This window comes from Lutra lutra, chromosome 2 (genome assembly GCF_902655055.1).
Source record: "Lutra lutra chromosome 2, mLutLut1.2, whole genome shotgun sequence".
Classification (NCBI taxonomy): Eukaryota; Metazoa; Chordata; class Mammalia; order Carnivora; family Mustelidae; genus Lutra; species Lutra lutra.
This window is the reverse complement of record NC_062279.1, coordinates 46,771,163-46,779,893: the sequence shown is the minus strand read 5'-3', so window position 1 is coordinate 46,779,893 and position 8,731 is coordinate 46,771,163. Positions and strand designations below refer to the sequence as shown.

General features: G+C 37.9%; 1 pseudogene; it reads left to right on the top strand.

Moving 5' to 3' along the window:
* Positions 1-2,366: 2,366 nt before the first annotated feature.
* Positions 2,367-3,154, top strand: LOC125094040 (rRNA-processing protein FCF1 homolog; annotated as a pseudogene).
* The last annotated feature ends 5,577 nt before the right edge of the window (positions 3,155-8,731 follow it).

The following is an 8,731-nucleotide window of genomic DNA, read 5'->3' as shown; positions in this document are numbered from 1 at the left end:
GTGAAATAATTAGGGCAAATTTTTTCAAATATGTATGAAATTGGTACACTGGATATTATAAAACTTTGGTAAGAGAAATTAAAGGGAGCTAAATAAATTGAGAAATAAACCATGTTTATGTATTGGAAGATGCAAAGTTGTTACGGCATCAGTTCTCCTGATATACAGTAAGACTGAGGATTAGCTACTGTTGTTGCTAATAACGGATTTTTATGATTGTCATGTATACTTACATAACGTGTGACAAAAAATTAAATGGCTCAGACAAATGTTAAAAATTATTCTTACAGCAGGCATAACTCTGAGGTTTATACTTTTTTATGATAAATCAACTCTTCCTAAAGTTCTCGAACTGTGTGCCAGGGCATAAAAGTTTGCCACAACAAATTCACAGTATATTTTACTTTTTCTAGGCAAGGCAGTGATACTCTGTATCTACCTGACCTGAAATATACTAGTTAGAGGTAGTTTACAATTTCAACAGTGGATTATGCTACGTTCCTTTGATGACATCTCTGTGGAGATGTTTTTTCAGTGGATGATATTTTAAAAACGGTGTGAAAATCACTGTAGATGAGGAAAAGAGAATGATTGTATCTAATTTTATTTCAGGCTTTAAGATGTTTATCTAGGCCTAACAGTCACACACACATTAATAAGTAATTATGGTTATTTAAAATGAAACAAAGCACCATTTTTTTCTTTTAATTTACATGTATCATGCTTTTCAAATTACTATTAAATTGTTAGCACATAATATGTATCATGTTGTTTGTACCTAACTACTCAATAAGCAGAACTTTCAGGTATTTCTTTAGTCATAAGGACTAATCACGGAAATGATCAGATTACAAAGGATACAGTAAATCAAGAATATCTGAGAACTTTGGAACTAATCATTTAAGAAAAATACCTATTAGTGATAAGTACAATCCAATCTGTACTACTTTAGAATAGAAGTCGGCACATTTTAGTGCTCAACATCACTAGGCATCAGGGAAATACAAATCAAAACCACAATGAGATATCACCTCACACCAGTCAGAATGGTTGAAATTAACAAGTCAGGAAATGACAGATGCTGGCGAGGATGTGGAGAAAGGGGAACCCTCCTACACTGTTGGTGGGAATGCAAGCTGGTGCAGCCACTCTGGAAAACAGTATGGAAGTTCCTCAAGATGTTGAAAATAGAGCTACCCTATGACCCAGCAAAGATAAAAATGTAGTGATCTGAAGGGGCACATGCACCCAAATGTTTATAGCAGCAATGTCCACAATAGCCAAACTATGGAAAGAACCTAGATGTCCATCAACAGATGAATGGATAAAGAAGATGTGATATATATATACAATGGAATACTATGCAGTCATCAAAGTAAATGAAATCTGGCCATTTGCAATGACATGGACAGAACTAGAGGATATTATGCTGAGCAAAATGAGTCAATCAGAGAAAGACAATTATCATATGATCTCTCTAATAGGAATTTGAGAGGCAGGATAGGGATTTGGAGGGTAGGGAAAGAAAAAATGAAACAAGATTGGATCAGGAGAAAGAAAAACTATGAGAGACTCTTAATCTCACAAAATAAACTGAGGGTTGTTGGGGGGTGGGGGAGTAGGGAGAGGGTGGTTGGGTTATGGACATTGGGTAGGGTATGTGCTATGGTGAGAACTGTGAAATGTGTAAGACTGATGATTCACAGACCTTTACCCTGGGACAAATAATACATTATATGTCAATAAAAATAATTAAAAAAAAAATATATAAAGCTTTGATGAACAACACAAAAAAAGAAGTCTGCACATTTTCTATGGAGGACCACATTAAATATTTAGACTTTGCAGTCTGTATTTGGTCTCTATTACATAGTATTCTTTATTTGTTTGCTTTTTGTTTTTGCAGCCCTTTAAAAAGTAAAAATAATTCTTATCTCACAGGTCATTCAAGAAACAGGCCATGGGCTAGTTAGGGGACCACAGGTGACCCTTATCCAGTCCCTGTTTTGGAACTTTGAGAAACATAGCTAATTTTATGGCTATAGTTTCGTACCAACTTACTGATCAACATAATAAAAATATTAATATTTACCAAAAGTTGCAAAGCACGTTTGGTATTACCAAGCTCTGAGACATTATTTTTTTTACATTTTAACGTCTCAGATACTGCTTATTGTCCTTCTCCCAGTTGCTTCTGCCTAGGTGGGGGTCACAGGGAAGTTACCATTGCCTTTGACAGCATGAACTTGATCACAGACGTCTGTGTTACTTCCACCTCATTTGTGTTCTATTGTTTGCTTTGCACATGCTAATTTTAATTACTCTTTAAAACAGCTTCAAAAAAGAAACAAGAGTGCGGTGTGAATATGGGGAAAAAGAAAGCAAGAAAGTATATGACCATGAAGTAAATGTTTAGTCACTGAGGTCAGAGGCTTAAAGAGAAGGAGAGATTAAAATCTAAAAAGAAAGAAAATATCCCAGTGCACTCAAGGAAAGAGAAGACCCCCAACATCCTTCCTGTTTACTCTTCCAAGATATCACACAGCTGAACCCACCTTACCACATCCTAGCAGAAACCAACTTTATCAACTTTTCCATTTAGGCCAGGCTTGACTTAGTACAGTTAATGATGGACTGTCTGTATGCCAAGTGTATCCCTTGAATAACTGACTTCGCAATGGTTAAAAAATGAGAAATTGGAGCAAAAGTATCCAGTGGCCCTAAGGATTGCCAAAGACCCAAGATTTGAGCAACCATGCCACACAAAGAAACCTATGCAGATGACAGCTTAGTACAGAGAGTAACTCAACACAAGTGTTATACTTGGCCACAACTGGTCTGGATTTTAAAAGAAGGATGGGGAAGATCCCTAGAGTTCCCATAATATACATTTCTTTTCTTTCTTTTTTTTTAAAGATTTTATTTATTTATTTGACAGAGATAGAGAGATCACAACTAGGCAATGAGGCAGGCAGAGAGAGAGAGGGAAGCAGGCTCCCTGCTGAGCAGAGAGCCCAACACGGGACTCTGGGATCACGACCTGAGCTGAAGGTAGAGGCTTAACCCACTGAGCCACCCAGGTGCCCCCATCATGTAGATTTCTAACCATGGGTACAACACTGAGTGGATGGCAAATGATTATGGAACCTCTTAGTTCTAATTCTTAAAGATAGAGTTGATTATCCTTTATGTACCTTTACCAACTTTTTCTGTTGCCAGTTCATATAGCAATACTTTATAGCATGAATTATTTCACTTACCCATTTGCTCTGTTATGAGCTGAGTATGGTTAAATACAGTCATTTTTTCATGTTATTTTGAAATTGATATTTTGTATCATTTTAAATTTAGTTGCATCTTTTTATGAATCAGTTGATTGCTCACATAAAAACTCATCAGAAAAGTGCATAATAGTTTGTCATTTGGAAACAAAACCTTATATACAGAAGTATTTTACTGGCCTCCTCTTCACCCAATTCATTTCTACCAGAGGGCTAGGGGGATGAGCAAACACATGTCACGCGACACTGGACAGATGAAGTCAACAGCAGTGTATTAGTGTATTAGTCATACATACACGAAGCCTAGGGGAGGAGGGTACTGTGCCATGCACAGGTTGCATTTAGGAACAAAGTGAACAACCAGGGACTATTGGAACTAGACTTTAGTATCAAGAAAATATTATGCTCCCTGATTCCTGTGGGAAGATGTGATTGGCTTGTTTGAATAACTCCATGGGCTGGCAGGGACCTCAAGGACAGGAGGGAACTGTGCCTGGTCTCTGTAATAGGAAGGCTTCTTGGCTAGGGGTCCATCTGTACAGGAACAGAGTGAAAAGTGAAGCTTGCAGATAAGCCATTCAAGTTCCTCCCTCTTATCTCCAAATATCAGGGTACATATAATATTGGGCCTTACTTTTAGGCTTTAAGCCACAAGAGGCAAATAATATAACAACATGGTTATGATCATTATATTTTTCTATGTAAATATAAAATATAAAAAGATACACCTTGGGGTGCCTGGGTGGCTCAGTCAGTTAATCGAAAGTTAAGCTTTTGATTTTTTATTTCAGCTCAGGTCCTTATCTCAGGGTCATGAGCTTTAGCCCTGTGCCTGGCTCCCAGCTGAGCTCTCTGTCCCTTCCCATTCCTTACCTCGAAAAAAAGAGAAGAAAAAAAGAAAAAGAAAATTTCAAACAAAACATGTCAGTTATAAAAATAAAGATAAGTAAGTCAAATTCTCTAATAACATAAAGGAGAAGGAAATTAATAAAGTGATTCTGAAATTTGTTTTTTGTTTGTTTGTTTGTTTTAAAGATTTTATTTATTTATTTATTTGACAGACAGAGATCACAAGCAGGCAGAGAGGCAGGCAGAGAGAGAAGAGGAAGCAGGCTCCCTGCTGAGCAGAGAGCCCAATGTGGGGCTCCATCCCAGGACCCTGAGATCATGACCTGAGCCAAAGGCAGAGGCCTTAACCCACTGAGCCACCCAGGCGCTCCTTTAATTTGCTTTATAAAATCTAAACTTAAGCCCTGGAAAAAAAAAAAAAAGCACAAAATGATACAGATAGCAGTAAACTGCTAGTCAAACTCACAAAGGAGAAAATAAAGACTTTAAAATATCAATAATGTCAGTATGTAACTTTGGTACAATGCTAAAAGAATATATACCATAATCAAATAGGGTATCGCCCATCTCAGGAATAAAAGTATGGTTCAATTTTTATTGACAATATGTTTATTAAAGTACCAGGTCCAAAGAGAAAATTATTTTACAACAAAATTGGCCATAGTCGTTTTAAAGTGTCACACTCACATGTCTGTTATAAAAATCAGGAAACCAGGGGCACCTGGGTGGCTCAGTGGGTTAAGCCTCTGCCTTTGGCTCAGGTCATGATCTCAGGGTCCTGGGATTGAGCCCCACATCAGGTTCTCTGTTCAGCAGGGAGCCTGCTTCCCCCTCTCTCTCTGCCTGCCTATTTGTGATCTTTCTGTCAAATAAGTAAAATCTTAAAAAAATAAAATAAAAACCAGGAAACTAGGTCTAGAAGAATATTTTCTAAGCAGAATTTTTTTGGTGGAAGGAAATAAAACTTAAGGTAAAGACATGGAATTCAATTCAATTCATGGAATTTTTTGTGGAAGGAAATAAAATTTAAGGTAAAGACATGGAATTCACATGTCATATTCACATTTTCTAGAATCTCTAGCAATTCAAGAAAACAAGCAAAAAGAAACATGATTGAAACACTGGAAAGAAACCACTGAAACTGATGGAAGAAATGTGAAACCATAGTAAAATACCACTGGCCATCCACTAGAAGGGCTGGCTTCAAGAAGACAGGTACTCTCTCTTGGGGCGCCTGGGTGGCTCAGTGGGTTAAGCCGCTGCCTTCGGCTCGGGTCGTGATCTCAGAGTCCTGGGATCGAGCCCCGCATCGGGCTCTCTGCTCAGCAGGGAGCCTGCTTCCTCCTTTCTCTCTGCCTGCCTCTCTGCCTACTTGTGATCTCTCTCTGTCAAATAAATAAATAAAATCTTTAAAAAAAAAAAGAAGACAGGTACTCTCAAATGTTAACAAGGATGTGGATAAATTGGAAGATTCGGGGCAACTGGGTGGCTCAGTTGGTTAAACGTCAGACTCTTGCTTTCGGTTTAGGTCACGATCTCAGGGTCCTGGGATGGAGCCCTGCATCAGGCTTTGTGTTGGGCATGGAGCCTGCTTGAGATTCTCTCTCTCCCTCTGCTTCTGTCCCTCCCCACCCACAGAGGAAAAAATAAATAAATAAAACCTGAAAGCCTCATACACTTCTTATGGGAACATAAGATTTACAGACATTTAGAAGACCTAAAAATAAGCATAGAGTTATCACGTAATCTAGGAACTCCACTCCCAGGTATGTATATACCTGAGTGAAATGAAAATATATGTCCGCACAAAAACTTGTATAGAAATGTGTACAACAGCATTATCATAATCACCAGAAAGTGGAAACAAAAACAACCCAATGTCTATCAACAGATGAATGGATAAATAAATATGGTGTATCTGTATATTGAAATATTAGCTAGCCCTAAAGTGGAATGAAGCTCTGACACATACTGCTACATGCATGATCCTTGAAAACATTCTAAATGAAAGAAATTGAACACAAAAGTCCACACTGTATGATTTCACTCATATAAAATATTTAGAATGGACAAATGTACAGAGACAGAATACAGATTCAAGGGTGCCAAGGGATGGGGTGAGGGTCAGGAACAGCGAATGATTTATCATGGTGTCCTTTGGGGGTGATGAAATATTCTGGAATTAATGACCTGAATACATAACTCTGTGAATATCTTAAAGCCCATTGAACTGCACTCTTTAAAACAGTGAATTTTTCAGTATGTGAATTATCTCTCAATAAAGCTATCATTAAAAAATATCCAGGACTGGAGTGCCTGGGTGCCTCTGTCAACTGAGCATCTGACTCTTGATTTTGGCTCAGGTCATGATCTCAGGGACCTGAGATCAAGCCTGTGTTGGACTCTACGCTCAGCGGGGAGTCTGCTTGACAATTCTCTCCTCTCCCTCTGCCCCTCCCCCAACTTGCGTGCTCTCTCTCTCTCATTCTCTTTCTCTCTCTGGAATAAATAAATAAATCTTAAAAAAAAAAAAAAAAAAAGAAAAGAAAAGGAAAAGAAAGCCCAGGCCAAGATGGAGTGACAGAGACTGAATTTACCCTCATAGCAGACACTAACAACTTGAAAATATTTGTTAAACAGTCTTCAAGAATTTAGATATTTGGCAACTGAGGACACTGATTCCAGCATAAAAATCGTGATGGTGAGCCCTACATTTGTTCCAACCTGGAGAGATTTTCCATGACAGAGCATAAGAGGGAAGACTCAGGCATTGTCCTGTAGTTTCCCTGAGTTATAATGACGGTGGAAATTTTGAGGAGACCAAAACAGCCAGAGTTCTTAGGCCAGAGTTTCTATCCTAAAGCATATGTCCGTACATAACTTATGCATAATGCTCATAGCAGCTTCATATGTAATAGTCAAAAACTGGAAATAACTCAAATGTCCATCAACAGGTGAGTGAACAAATATAATGTAATATATTGTGAACTACTCCTCAGCCTTAAAAGAAATTAATTATTGGTACATACAAACAATACGGATAAATCTCAGGATAATTATGCTTAAGATTGTGTTTTTGGTGTTGTGTTTTGGTAATATTTTGTTTTTTGATTTGGTTGCTGATTATCAGGGTATATTTGGTTGATGAAAATTCACATGATATATATACTTTTCTAAATGCATATTATATTTCAATAAGACAAATTTACAAATCAATGACTTTTATAGTTTTGGCAATATCTAGTTTAAAAATAATATGAGGGGCGCCTGGGTGGCTCAGTGGGTTAAGCCACTGCTTCGGCTCAGGTCATGATCCCAGGTCCTGGGTTCGAGCCCCACATCGGGCTTTCTGCTCAGCAGGGAGCCTGCTTCCTCCTCTCTCTCTGCCTGCCTCTCTGCTTACTTGTGATTTCTCTCTGTCAAATAAATAAATAAAAATCTTTAAAAAAAATAATAATAATATGAAATAGGAAATTGAAGTTGAAATAGGAAATTGAAAATAGGAAAAAAGTTATCCTTGGAAAAAATTTAGTAAATTTATCCTTATGTGAAAATATATGCAAACTTTGCTATAAAACATTATTGAATATGTGAATCAATTGAACTCTTACCTAATACGTTCAAATGTACTAGGTCATCCTAAGATTCCTCTGGAAACAAAAACCATGAGATAGAAATGTTGAGAAAAAATGTTTTTCAGAGAGAAAATAGAGGAGAGAAAAGTTGCCCTACTCACTGATATTTGTCTTTGTTTTTGCAGCAGAAGAACCCCTTCCTAGTTCCTATGCTTAGAAACTCACTCTCCTGAAGAAGCCAAGGACTTCCTGAAAGATTTATAAATGCAAAATCTTTTCATTCCCAACCCCGTAGCTCAAGTTTGGGTCATATGGTTAACACCATGTTGATCAGACATGCCATTCCTCAGGTTGTAATTGGAAATTAATATTGTGTTGACAGGTAGTAGTAAAGGCAGCTACTCCTTCTGATTTCTAACAGCAGCAGGGACAACGATTCCAGTGGGACTGTCCAGTATCAGGAATAGGTCCTACATGGTCCCGGCAGTAGCCAAAGAGGCTGGAGAATGAGTGGAAGCATTCTTCCTGTCTAGGTAAATTTATGCCTATTTCTCCCGCACCCTCAAGAGATTGTGCCAGCTACCACTATCTTAAACAGTCCTTTCTTGTCTGTATAAACCTATCATTCTTTTTGCTTATAACAATGTTTTGTTGGACTCTTTACATTATAAATTAAACTCTCATGTTTACCACTAAACTAACACAAAGGTTAGCACTGGGAATGATTGCCATCAACAACCATTCCACCAGGCAAGTTAATGAAATGTAGGATTTATCTGTCTTTGTTCATGCTGACAGCAGTGAAAAATCCTGCAGTTAAGGGCTGGAACTCTAGCAACTAGGGGCATGCATTGGCTGTCTGCAGTCACATGTAATAAAAGGCCCATGGAAAGCAAAGCTTGGGAGTTTATGTGGCCTGTGCAATGAAGAGTATATAGGGTTTGAGAATTTCAAGGGACTGGAGGTGAACCAGTTGCTTCTAATAGTGGTGGACAAACTAAGCACAGACTAACAACTTGAAAGTCT